Source organism: Lissotriton vulgaris, chromosome 3_1, assembly GCF_964263255.1.
Source record: "Lissotriton vulgaris chromosome 3_1, aLisVul1.2, whole genome shotgun sequence".
NCBI classification, from domain to species: domain Eukaryota; kingdom Metazoa; phylum Chordata; class Amphibia; order Caudata; family Salamandridae; genus Lissotriton; species Lissotriton vulgaris.
Window position 1 is genome coordinate 2064453092 of NC_141689.1, and position 14912 is coordinate 2064468003.

Below are 14912 nucleotides of genomic sequence, written 5' to 3' on the forward strand. Positions count from 1 at the left end.
TAAACTTCCCTTCGCCACCGCAGCGCCTCTTCTCCATCCTCTTAGATGAAGAGCATCTCATTTTATAAATATGCCCAGAGTATCCAGGTTTCTGGTTAGTGGGGAAGCGCGCCAAGCTCATATGTGACCTTTGTTTGTTCTCCCTAAGGCAGTAAGTACTAGGGAAAAGTCTGACACTCCTATCGCTGTGTGTGTGTCATACCTCTATTAATTGTATACAATTCATTAGTTTATTGGTTTATGTGCTTTTTTTCAGTTAAGCTGAACTTCGTGGAACTGGGTCTGTTTGAATTGATATGCTGATGTATTGTTCGCGGGCCCTTAGAACAAAACAAACCTGATTATGAGTATTTTATTACAATGATGTCTTTAGTACACGTGATAGTTTTGAGAGAGTAAAAAGGTTAAAGAGAGGAAGATAATTTCTTCTGTAACTGAAAGACGCCTATATTTCTTAACCAATAAAAGATATTAGAACTGTGAATACAGGATAATGAAAGAATAAAGTTAATCTGGAAATTAATTGTAGAAAATCATGTTGTATCATTAAGACATAATTATCCTCACCTCTGGTACGCTCACCTCTTAAAATTGCAAACGTATACTTCCTCTGCATCAACGTTCATAACAGAAGCAGAATAACATTGTTTCAGCTCTGCTTCAAGGTACAATGTTATTTATTGAAAATACTTAGCAAACCAGGTCTGCTGAGAAAGAAAGATCTATTTCGAGATGAGGTTTAGTCAGGCAAAACTATAATTTAGTATACAGACGAGACAGTAAAGATAAGTTAAAAGCAATAAATAACTCACATGGAAATTGGAAAGTATGCAAAAACAGAAGACAAAGTAATACATATCACTGCATAAAATGGCAAGGTCACAAATGTTGGAAACAAAAACATTAAATAAATGGAGAGAAATATCTCAGACACAAATGTCTGGGTATTTGTCATACCCAAACAAGACAAGGGCAAAACAGATTTCTTAATATACGTATGGTATCCCTTTGAAGCAGAACAGGCAAATTATTAGTTTACACAAACTGTTATGTGTTCCGGGGGAATGCAGTCTGAGCTATTTTTGCAAAGGTGAAGTAATTTAATAAAAGTTACAGGAAAAGGAAAACAATTCCGAACTATTAAAGAATGTCAAAAGTATTGCTTCTGGCGCCTTACTGTATTAAATGTCGCACGCCCGAGGTCTACCAAGCAGTGCACCCATGGTGGGGGTGCTCAGCAAAGACCGCGAACATGCGTCCATTTTTAAAAGTAAATATACCTGTGCTCTGTTCAGCATTGCAGTGAAAGTCTGGGAAGAAGTTTCAAGCTGCCGCTGTATCTTTCACTCCAGGCAGTAGGATGATTGATTTTAACGGGCATTTTAGAAATCTGCTCTCGGAGGCGGTGCTGTGTGTAAATGGCTTCCTATGTGAAAGGGTGCCTGGGGGTCCTTGGGACCTGATCTTTCTCTTCACTAAAAGTGGAACAGTCTACTAACTGTCCTCCGTGTTCTCGATTAGTTAGTGTGCCTCTTGAAAGACTGAACTTTCTTACAACCACGTTGGTAACGTGTTCCTGGCAACCGGGAGAATACATTAAAAGTTCCGTTTTGTGCATGAGGGCATGCTCTCTAGATATTACGGAGTCACTAAAATGTCTGTCCATCTGATAGTACTGGACAAGCATTTGCAACCCCTTTTATAAAATAGATGTACACCACTGACACAAAAGAGGTGCAAATGCATTCTGTTCCCTCAAGCACTGAAACCCAGCCTTTGATGTTAAGCCTGCATTATTGTTTGCATTCTTTGTATAGTTCTCTCTATGCAGTCAGACCCCTCAATCTGAAGGCAAGCTTGTGCTATAGTAATAGTTGTCAATTTATGCCCTCAGTACAGAATACCGTAGTTAATGCAGCGCTCATATTTTTCTTCTAAAAGAATGGTCAATTGGCCTCATGCTTATATCTTATAATGTCATTTTACGGCAATCTTAAATATTAAGGGGCAGATTTATGAAGGGCTTGCGCCGCCGGTGCGTCATTTTTAACATGGGAAAAAGTGACGCACCGGCGACGCAAGTCCTTCATAAATCTGCCCCTAAGAATGTATGGCATCCCTTAATCATGGGAACTTTGGGGTTGATGCTCATATATGTCACACTAAGAACACTATTTTACATTTCGAAGCAGAGATGGCAGTATAGAACTATAGAAGAACTCTGACCATAAGCTCATTTTACCTGTTACAGACAGAGACAATTGGGGGCAAAGTGGTAGCAGTAACCCTTGTGTGCATGGGGACGCTAGTGAGACTGGCAGCAAGACGGCTGCTGCTTAGTGGAGCTCTACGGGCCAATGCACGAATCCTTCACTGGTCCGTGGATTCTGGGCTCCACTGCCATCTTCTTGAGCTGAACTGATGCCTCTAGTGCTAGGACGCCCATTCGAACCAGGCTGAGAGCCTCTGCAGGCCATAAGGGCATGCGGCTGTCCCTGTGACTTGAACTGGGCCTCAGAGTGGAATGTGTTTACCCCAGGCCTGTACTGAAACTGAGGCCACCTGGGCCGCAGAGGGCCTCTGCTGTATGGTGCTTCCCAGCTGGACCCTGCTGAAGAGAGGGAGGTGCAGGCCCCTGGTAATCTGCCTGCGAGGACTCCCGGAGGTGAAATGAACTGCAGGGTACCAACAGCCAAGCCTGTGGCTGGGTTGTGCCGCAGTGTGGCAGGACTGTCTCCGGACCCTTGGAGGTGACACTGGCCACTGCTAGCCTATTAAATCCTGGGAAGTACTGCTATGCCTGTGGTGGTGTCTACTGTTCGGGTCTGCCACGGCAGCCCAGGCCAGGTACCTCACCTCACCTCAGCTTTCCTGCCCCGCCGGCTGATTGCTGCCAATGCCACCCTTGAGCTTGGCTGCTGGCCTGCTCATGCTCCCCATAGATGCTGGGGTATGATTAGGCCATTTCCTTCTGCTGCCCTTGGCGTGCCCTGGATCTTACTGCCCACCATCTGTGGAATGGCCAGACAGGGGGCCACCCCCAATGAACCCCTGTGTGGTGTTGCTGACTGATGAACAAGGCCCCGATGGAAAACCTAGATGTTGAGCTCAGCCCTTCCAACAATCAAAAATACTCTGCTCTGCTCACTCGTAAGAAATAGGGAAGCTGGAGGCATGCCACTCGAAACTGGCATTTGAAACCCAGCGGCAAACAAGCCAGACCAAGTCAGAGCAAACTGTAGAGGACCCCTCCAGGTGACTACTCAGCGAACTGCAATCAGATCCAGACCTGAAAGAAATCCTGCTGGATGTCAAGAACAGTTTGTAGACCATTGACACCAAGATTGACCTCCTTAACAGCTACCTTGACCGCACGAAGGAGCGCATGAAAAAGCATGAAGACTGGTTGGACCACCTAGAGGACTGCATGTCCGATGTGGAGGATGCCCAGAATAACACGGGTAGCACCTGCTCCGTTTACAAAAAGTTCTTGAAGTCCTTAGGCTAAAAAATTAAGACCTTGAGGTGCACTCCAAGTATCCTCCGCATAATCGGGGTACCAAAGTCCACGGCCATTGATAGCATGGAGGACTTCATCAAACCTTGTTGCGCTCCTTGTTAGCAGACAAACTCTTGCCCGTGTTTATTGTAGAGGTTAATGAGACAGAATATCAAGGCGAAAAAATTCGAAGAACATGAATATCGAGTTGGAAATATCGTGGAGTGGAAACTTCGAGTGCACAAATATAATTGTAAAGAACATCGATTTAAAGGTAAGTAATATCGAATTTAAGAATATAGATGTCATTAATATTGTCTGCAAAAATATACTGGCAGATGCATCAACGGAAATACCTCCCGGTAAAACAGCGAATCGGTAAAACAGGCCGATACCGAACGCAAAACCAGAAAATGCTATGCATCAAACAATGAATCGTTAAAAAATAAAGAATCGCAAATAACCCCCCGCGGTAAAATACCGAATCGCAAAACAGACAATCGGAATTACCGAACCCCAAAGCGGCCCTCGGTAATAACGATTCGGTAATAAAGAATCGCAATGGTATGCATGAAAAGTCGCTAATACCGAAAAACCCCAAAATCACTATTTAGCATGAGCAAATTAAGGGGAATCACAATCAGGAGGTAAAGTAAACGGAAGGACAGAAAAAAAAAATTACAACCCCCAACTGCAGGTGCTCACAATCAGTAACCCTTCAAAAAAGCCCTGGGAAATCCCACATGTCTACCAAAATGGCTGCCCTGTACGTCCTTGCTAGGAGGAGGAGGATCAACGCCCAGGCCCAGCGCAGGAGGATGATCCAGGACAGGATCTTCAGGGTGCGCATCACTTTGCTGGGGCAGACCGAGGAACAGGTATACGACAAGTATAGACTGAACCGTGCCATGATAATGCGCCTAATAGCAGACCTGGAACCATTACTGCAGCACGAGACCCGTAGGACCAACGCCATACCAGCCCATGTGCAGGTCCTATGCTGCCTGCACCTGCTTGCGTCTGGAAGCTTCCAGGGGGTAATAGCTGAGACTGGAGGGGTGTCGCAAAGCGCTTTATCACGCTTCTTCCACCGGTTCCTAGAGGCCATGCTGACATTAATTAATCGCCACATCACCTTCCCCACAACCCCCCAGCAGCTGACCCGCACCAAACGGGAATTCTACCAGGTGGCACAATTCCCCCATGTCATAGGGTGTGTTGACTGCACGCATGTCCCCATCTGTCCTCCATCAGCCACCGAATACATTTTCCGCAACCAGAAGTCATATCACTCTATGAATGTGCAGGTGGTGTGCAATGCCAAGTACATCATTACGGACCTTGTAGCCCAATTCCCCGGGAGCACACACGACGCTTACATATTCCGTCACTGTGGCCTCCACAGGCGCCTGATCAACGGTGAATTTGGAGAGGGACACCTACTAGGTACATATTGATGCATCATCGTACTCTCCACCCACTCCATCCCCACATGTATATTTTCAATCATGCTGATGACCATTCTCTCCCCATCCTGCAGGTGACAGCGCATACGCATTGCGTGAATATCTACTCACTCCCTACCTGAACCCAGCGACACCACAAGAGCAGCGCTACAACAGAGCACACATCAGCACAAGGAATGTGGTTGAGCGTACATTCGGCATCCTCAAGAGCCGCTTCCGTATACTGCACAAGACTGGAGGTGCCTTGCAGTACGACCCAGTGACCTGCTGCCAGATCATTGCTGTGTGTGCCATCCTGCACAACATCGCCACACGCAGGGGGATACCCATAGAGGTGGACGGAGAGGATGAACTACGTGCACAGCAACCACCCCCCCAACACCGACAGGCGCATGTGCTCAACACAGCTGAAGGGCAACGGAGGCGGACATACATCACACGGAATCATTTCTGAGACAGGTAAGAGAGAGACTTGACAACAGGTCTCGATTTGCAAGGGTTTAATGGGCATGGACACCTGAGTGGTGCAGTGAAACAAAACAAAAACATGCTGCTGCTGCAGTTAAAGTCAAACTTTAATTGTCTGTCCTCAGAACGGGTGATGCGTGCGGCACTTAAGTCTGGCCATGGTTACGTCACCAAGGACAGTGTAACTTTCTCACATGTTCACTTCCGTTTGCCGCGTACCCCCAGTCTCTTGTCCTGTGACTCCTCTGCTTCTACTCGATGGGAGTCTGTGGCAGTTGCATTGCGGCCACTGCGCCTCCTCCCGCCGGTGTCCGATAGGGAGACGCTGCTGACACTGGAGGCTGCCTCACTCCCCTCTTCCGCCCCCAGTATGCTGACACTGGCTGACCCAGGCTGCAGTTGCTCCACTGCGGTGGTCACCCTCTCAAGGGCCTTTGCCACATCCCCACAGTAATGACCTAGGTCCACTTGCAGGGACACCTACCTGCGGGACAGCACAGCCGTGCTATTGCAGAGCTTATTGATGGCCTTGTTGGTTGAAGTCACTGCCAGCATGATCTGCCTGTGACGCCGCCGCTCACTCTGTTGGCCTGCCACTACGGCACGTGTGAGTTCTTGCAGGCACAGCTTAATTTCATTGTTGCCGGCAGCTACGGCAGTGGTGTGCTCACGCATAGCGTCTATCATGTTGCTAAGTTTGTTGCATAGCTTGGTCATGGAGAGTTTCATGGCACCCATGTGTCTCCCCTGCAGGCGCTGGACACGCAGCATACGGGTCTCCACAACTCCGTACCCTCCGTACAGATCGACTGGTCTTGCAGCACCACGAGCCGGGGTCACAGCCCTCTGCCTGATGCGCTGTCGTGATGATGTTTGGCTGGTTGGAGTGATGACAGCCTGGCGTGGAACATTTGGGGGTGCTGAACTGTGATCCGATTCCATCAGGGGCAGGGAGGGAACATCAGCTCTGCGGCTCTGCGGAGTGGCCCGCACTGGTGGTGGTGGTGGTGGTGTCTTGGACCGCGAGGTTGGTGGTGGTGGTGGTGTCTTGGACCGCGAGGTTGGTGGTGGTGGTGGTGGTGGTGTCTTGGACCGCAGGGATGGTGGAGGTGTCGACCGCCGTGGTGGTGAAGGGGAGGACATGGCTTCAGCTCCATCTAAGCACTCGGCTTCTGACAACACTGGCGTCTCAGAGATGACGAGGCGGGCACTGTCGTCTGAATCGTAGGGGGATGCATCTGTGTGTGAAACAGTGCATAGTTATAATCATGGTATAGTATGTGGAAATAGCAGTGGCATCTCACAATAAATAACATTTTCAGTCTGACAATTGGCCCTTTGCTGCTGTATTCATCTCTGTGCTCTTGCATGCACCCATTCATGTATGGACTACAACTCCCATGGTGCAACACATTGGTGAGGGTATGTGTTTAGGGCAACACTACATGGGCACTGGGTCTGGCATGGGGGATTGGGCAGGGACTTAGTACACGCTGCATTGTTACGCTGCCATGCTTCTTACCTTGTCCTCCTTCCGCAGCACCAGAGGTGTCCAGACGTGTGACCCCCACAACAGCTTCCGGTTCTATGGTGGACTCCACTAGATCCTCCAGGGCAGTGTTTGGGGTCACGTTGGCTGTGCCCCCTCCTGTGCCACCAGCATCCTTGACCCTCTGCGCAATCTTCTCCTTGGCCCTCTTCCTTAGGTCATACCACCGTTTTTTTAGGTCGTCGATGCTGCGGTGGGTGACTCCGCAGGCATTTACCTTGTCCTTGATGTGCAGCCACATCTTGCGTTTTTCTGCCTCTGGCACCTTCAGGGACAATTTGCCAAACAGTCTGTCATTATTGCTGGTCACACACTCGATGAGGATTTCCAGCTCCTTATCAGAAAACTTCCTTTTGCGCTTTCGGTGTGTGTCCTTTCCCTGCTGGGGGGCCTCCTTCTCCATCTTGTCCTGCTTGCCTTGTCCTGCTTGCTACAGGTTCAGTCTTGGTCCTCAGGTCCTGTGCTCTGCCTCCTCCTCAGTGCAACTCCGAACACAGAATGCAGCGTGGCTGTCCTACTTCCTGGTTGTGATGTCATCGGCCCGCTTCCGAAGCGTCGCGTAATTTGCCCGTTTTCGCTATTACCGAAATCGCAAATACCGGATTCACTAATACCGATTCGGTATTAGCTAACTCAGTATTTGCTACTCGTGCGGGTGTACTTTCGCTATTTAATAGCGATTTTTACCGATTCGGTAATTTTTACCGATTTGTTTGATGCTTCGCGGTTTGCATGTCCTTAATAGCGATTCGGTATTTTTCGCTATTACCGACGTGTATTACCGAATGTTGATGCATATGCCCGATAGTTGTTTAAAATATCGATTTTTTAATTGGTGTTATGTATTTTAGTATATACATTAAATGTATGTGATTTTTTTGAAATACAAATTGTTTATGTTTTTTAATATATGTGTGACATTTTTTGTAAATATCAATTTTATCCTGCTCTGACCCATCCTTTCCTTTCAGTATCTCGTACCTCATCCTGTAACACCTTGACTTCCTCCCAGGTCTCTTCAGTGGATAATACCAGATTGCAATCTGTGACATCAGTGTTCTCTCTCAGAAGATCTTCATTGAAGGTGTAAGAATCTAGGGCCAGATGTACGAAGCATGCATTTTGCGAACCACAGATTGCCTCGCTTTGCGACACGCAATTTGCAAGTCGCAAAATGCAATGTACAATAATGTCACAGACTCTGTTAGCGATTTCCAATGGGGTCGCAAATTGGATGCCTCATCAATATTCATAAGAAAATCGCAATTTGGGACCCCATTGGGACTGGCTAGCACTCCCAGGGATGATGGCCTGCTGGGGTCAGCAGTCTACCATGTCTGGGACTGCTTTTTACATCTTTCCCTCGGCCCCAAATCCATTCACGGCACCTACAAATAATGCCAACTCTAGCGGCTTACCGGCCCTCGTTGCAGATTTTTCAAATTCCAATCTAGGCACCCTACTTAAGTCTTTGCTTAGCCCGATAGAAGTAAGGCTCACCCAAATTGAAGCACGGCTTACAAAAATAGAAGCAACTACTGGGGCTGCTGTAGATTACATCAAAACTGCTAGACCCACTCAGGGGAGCCCAGAATGGAACAAGGGAGTCACCTCTATAGCTAATATTACTACAACTAATTTCCCACCTACGTTAGCTTCCTCCTCCTCCGTGCCGGGCACTTTGAACAAGAACAGTTTCCCCTCCTGTTAGAGCTCTAACGGTGACTAATAAGCCAATCACGCCCGGTGGCTGCCAAGTACCGGATGATATAATTTTGACTAAAAACTTGGCATTTGATCTGCCCCCTGATGAGGCCCCTTTAGTGGTCGATTTAACAGGTATCCCCGAGCTTGTTCCTCCTACTAGAGAGTCATTTGATTCACTGAAAAACAAAGTTGTATGTTGGCTGAATAAGTTCAGACCCCTCCCCCCACAAATCTCTAGTGAAATTTTACAGGTAAAGAGGGTACCCTGGGTGGGCAGGACTAAAAAAAACATTAGCGGTGACTGTGTCCTGGTAAACTTCAGGGACCCAAGGACGGTCTCCCATATTTGTAATTGGCCAATAGCTAACCCCGAGACCCTAATTCATCCTATGCCACTGTCTGCCTTTTATCCCTCTGATAAAGCGTGTTTAAGAGGGGGACGTGATGACGTCTGGACCAGAGTGCCCCTTAGGGGTCAGCACAGGGGGGATTGGAATGATTATCATAACGCCCACTGGCCTACCCAATTCGTGAACTATAATAGGTTCAGCTGCCTGGATTTGGTAGACTGACAACAAACAGAGTGGGGGCTAATAGGGGGATGTCATGTAAGTAAGGGATTAGCCCGGAACTCAACTCATGCCAGGAGGATTACTCTCAGGAACTTAACCCCGAGGAGGTCAGTTACCCTAGGTCTCTTGAACGCTCTTATGGTATAAGTGATGGTGATAACGTAGACGTAGGCTCAAATACCTTAAACATTCCCTTGCTGAGCACTCTGACAGGAGAACTAAGCACCTTGAATAGGAGTACTATGTCTGTTCCAGTCCCTGGCTCCTTGTCCATCTTGTCCTGGAACATTGCAGGTCTATGTAGCAAAATGCCATGTCCTGACTGGGGTTCATTTATAGACAAAAGAGATGTGTGCCTGTTTCAGGAAACCTGGGTCAGGGATGACACACTACGCAGTGGATTTGCCACATATTCTGTCCCTGCCAAGTGTGGGGGGGGAAGGGGCGCCCGTCTGGGGGATTATCCATTTGGGTGGGTGCCCTTCTGGGGTGCAAGGCTAGGACATTGAATACGCCATCTGAGGACATTCAATGTGTCCTTCTAGAGTGGCCAAATACTGCTAAGCTAGCTTTGGAAAATGTGTATTCCAGACCTGTGAATCCAACAAAGGAGTTTCGAACTATCAATGAGCTTTACTCATTCCTTAGTTCCAATCCGCAAGGTGTCCTGTTCGTGGTTGGGGATGACTTAAATTCCCACTTTGAGCCGCTTCCGTCTTTGATAGACTGAGCGACAATGGAAGAGGACAACCAGTGGGAAATTCCACCGGTAGCGGGCCCACCACCCAGGGCTTGAACACCATTAGCGGTCCAAATTATGGCTCTGACTCTTCATTTTTCTATCAGGGCATGTAATGGACGCTCGAAATCAGATATTCCACCTAAACCCACATTGAATAGACTAGGGCAAGAGTCACATCTGGACTACATTTTTGTTGAGACGCGAGCATGGGACAAAGTCCTCGACTTTGTTGTTGCGGAGAGAACTGAGAGCGACCACAATGCGTTGATCTTGAAAATACTCTATGCCAGGGCTACCTAATACTGACCAGATGGCTAACACCTCCCTTGAATCTAAGGTGCTCTTATCTAATGACAGAAGAAGGGTCAGATGGGCAAAAAAAGTAGAAAATCCTGAAGACACGGCTGAGCTTTCGCCCAGATCATCCCGGTTCTACAGGCCATGGCCACTCTAATTTCCCAAACCCACCACACAGATACTTATAAAGAACTGGGGAACCTCTATTCAGGACTGACACATAAAGTGGCGGAGGTGCTAAACCCCATAGTGCCCAAACGGATATCTAAGGGGAACAGAGCGTCATGGTTTAACTCGGCCTGTAGGAAGGCAAAATTAGACCTTCTGGCGGCCATAAAACAACACAGTAATAGGGCACTGATCAAAGTAAAGATAACTGAGTACAAAAGACTAATCCAGTGCGCCAAGGCGGAATGGGACCAAACAACTGGACCAATATGTTGGGGGCCTTAAAATCCAGAGATTCATGGAAATTCTGGCTGATTGTAAAAACGGGGTCTGGGGATCCACCACCAGCAGTTGAAGCTAACATTGCTGCCACTGTGCGGGAGGACCATTTCCGTGCTCTATACGAAAGAGCCAATATTGATCAAGAAGGGGCAGCGGAGGGTGCTTCTCTTTGTTCTATTTCCCAATATGATCAGGACGACTTCTCGGAGAAGGAGGTTACCGCAGTAATTTTGAAACTCGCAGTAGAAAAGGTATCAGGCTTGGATAAACTCTCTGGAGATCTTTTTAAATATGAACCCAAGGTATGGGCCCCTTATCTCACGGCTATTTTCAATGCAGTTCTGAGGGGGATGGCGGTGCCCGGTACTTGGCTCGGGGCAGAGATCGTCCCCATTTTCAAAAAGGGCTCACCTGTGCTTCCTGCCAACTACCAGCCTATCAGCCTCATAGATGTACCGCAAAAGATTTTTGCGAGGCTGATCTTAAACCGCCTACTGGATTGGATTGAAGAGCATGCAGCTCTGAGCCTATACCAGGCAGGCTTTAGGAAAAATATATCAACCACTGACCAGATCTTTCGTTTGACCCTCTTATGTTGGAAAACGGTGAACATTGAAGGGGGTAGCCTTTATACCGTGTTTGTAGACCTCCGTGCGGCTTTCGATTTAGTCCCGCGGGGGAAATTGTGGTCTGTATTATCTGACCTAGGCATCCCTCCCTACCTCCTAAATATAATCAGGCGGCTCCATGCTGATAACTTTGCACAGGTGAGGTGCGGCAAGAATGGCGCACTTTGGAATAGATTCCCTGGTACACAGACAAAATATCGATTTTTAAATATCGATATACAAAAATATCGAAGTTTAAATATCGATGGGACAAAATATCGAAGGTAAGTAATATCGACAGTCTTAATATCGATATTGGTATGATATCAGTAATATCGAAGTTGTAAATATCGATGTCAATAATATCGAAATTAATATCTTTGATGTTCCTAATATCAATTTTTAAATACATTTAGTGTATATTATATTGTATTTATTATGTTTTATTATTTATTTTTAATGTAATTTAATTAAATATTGTCTTTTACTACTGTAGCGGGTTGTGGGTTTATAGGGGAATAGGGTGGGAAGTAATTTAATTATGTTAAATTAATTATTAATTAGTAGGAATTATTAATTAATTAATTGAGAAATAATTTTTAATTATTTTTAATTAATTGATTATTTGATAAATATGTTCTGTAGCGGGTTATGGGTTTATAGGGGAATAGGGTGGGAAGTAATTTAATAATAATTAATTAATTGATATATGTGTGTACATATTTTAATTAATAATTAATTGGTAATTAATTTCTATTAATTAGTTAATTAATTAATATAAATTTTGACATATTTATAAATATTAATTAGTTGGTAATTAATTAATATTAATTATTTAATTGCATTAATTATAGTAATGTTTTTTATATATAATTTATTGTTATTCTTAATTAATTAATTGGGAAAAATAATATTAATTATTAAATTAAATTAATTACAGCAAATGTGCTAATATATTTACTTTATTGTTATTGTTAATTAATAATTAATTGATAATTAAATAATATTAATTAATTTTGGGTAAAGGAGTATTTTTAGGGTTCAGGGTCAGTTTTCAGTTTTTGGGTAAAGGGGTATTTTTAGGGTTCTGGGTCAGTTTTCAGTTTTTGGGTAAAGGGGTATTTTTAGGGTTCAGGGTCAGTTTTCAGTTCATGGGTAAAGGGGTATTTTTAGGGTTCAGGGTCAGTTTTCAGTTTTTGGGTAAAGGGGTATTTTTAGGGTTCAGGGTCAGTTTTCAGTTTTTGGGTAAAGGGGTATTTTTAGGGTTCTGGGTCAGTTTTCAGTTTTTGGGTAAAGGGGTATTTTTAGGGTTCTGGGTCAGTTTTCAGTTCATGGGTAAAGGGGTATTTTTAGGGTTCAGGGTCAGTTTTCAGTTTTTGGGTAAAGGGGTATTTTTAGGGTTCAGGGTCAGTTTTCAGTTTTTGGGTAAAGGGGTATTTTTAGGGTTCTGGGTCAGTTTTCAGTTCATGGGTAAAGGGGTATTTTTAGGGTTCAGGGTCAGTTTTCAGTTTTTGGGTAAAGGGGTATTTTTAAGATTTAGGGTCAGTTTTCAGTTTTTGGGTAAAGGGGTATTTTTAGGTTTCAGGGTCAGTTTTGGGTTTTTGGGGTATAGGGATATTTTTAGGGTTCAGGGTCAGTTTTGGGTTTTTGGGGTACAGGCGTACAGGGTAAAAACAAAAAAAATTACATTAAATCAAATAAATTACATGAAAAAAATTAAAATTACTTTAAATTATTAAGTGTTTTATTTATTTTAAATGTATATGTATTAGTTTTAATTTTGTTTTAATATTTTTATTTAATAGTTGTAAAATTATATGTATTTTAAATTTATTTTTACATTATTATTAATACATTTAAAAAAACGATATTTTTGATTCCGATATTTTTGTACTTCGATATTATTTTTTCAATATTTTTGTACTTACCTTAATGAAGATAGGATTCCGATATTTTTGCTGTCGATATTTTTGCTCCGATATTTTTGCATATCGATATTCTGTCTGTCAATATTATGTCAGACATTCAGATTCCCTGTTGACAGGGGGTGAGACAGGGTTGACCCTGTTTTGCCTCTATGTCAACGGGGTAATCGGCAACCTGAATGGGGTGGCGGATAGTGATGCCCCAAAGCTTGCAGGCAGCAGGGTGCCAGAGATTATGTTTGCGGATGACACCCTGCTGCTGTCTAAATACCCTATGGGGATTTAACGTGTTCTTGATGGCTTTGGGGCATTCTGTCATGAGCATGGCCTTGAGATTAATGCTCTTAAGACCAAGTTCATGATTTTTAACCCTCCACCGACAACACGACCAAATCCTAGTATAGGCTTGACCAGACCAGAAAGGGTTCATACCTTTGAATACCTGGGGATGATTATTAATAAAAATATGACCTGGACCCACCACGTAGTTAAATCCCAACTTAAACTGGCCCAAGTAGCGGGGGGTATAATCAAGCTGACAAATAACAACAAATCTACAGTTAAACCGATCGGCCCACCACTTGAAATCTATAGACTCCAGGCCAGGGGTGCGGTAACGTATGGTGGTGAACTCTGGGGTCATGAGAGTAGACACGAGCTGGAAGTTACCGAAAATACATTCATTAGGCAACTCTTAACCCTACCCCAAAGTACACCTCTCTTGCCTCTGAGGCTTGACCTTGGCCTCAGACCGCTTGATGAGGATTTGAGTTTCAAACCTTTAGCTTACTGGCAGAGGCTATGGACAACTCCAGAGCTTCGTAATTACAGGATGGAGCTACGGGAAGCTCTAACCCTTCCAAATTCGGGGAAAATGCCGTGGCTCACCTATGTAAGAAGTGAACTTGGGAAATTGGGGCTCCATTCACTATGGTCCGAGCCGGAGTATGCCTGCTCTAGGGTTACACGTAAGAATCTAGCAAAACTGTATCATGAATACAAATTTATGGTTTCTATACAGAATGCAAAGATTGGATCTTTAACAGAAGTATTCTTAAATATCAAGGATGTTTATCAATTTGAGCGTGTTTTAGATGATATGTATCCCAGTGCTACCAGGAAACTGTTTTTGCAGTGGAGGTATGGAACACTTCCAACTAGGAGTTTTACAAGTAAATGGAGTTCTTCTAATCCGAAAAATTGTCCTGGCTGTGATAGTGCACTGGAAAACGATTTGCACATACTGTGTTTCTGTCCAGCTTACTCCAAATCTAGAAGACACTGGATTGTTCCATACTGTAAAAATTTGGGTTAAAAAAATTGTATGCAGGCGTTCAGAATTTTTAAACCAGATTTAGCAAGTGTGACTGTCTTTGCTGTTGCCAAATTTTTAGAAGCCATGTGGCGCAAGCGAAGGATTTTATTAGAACTTGAATGAAAAATCATTTGCTTTTATTACCACCCGTAGGGATTTTACTACCCGAATATATTAGTTACGAGAGATTCTTACATTTATAAACTGTCTAATATCTATACTGTGTTGCTGATGGGAAACTGCCATTTGACTTTCTTGCTCCTAAATGTCGGACTGTAAATACAATTAATTGATATGTTTTAACCTGTATGTAT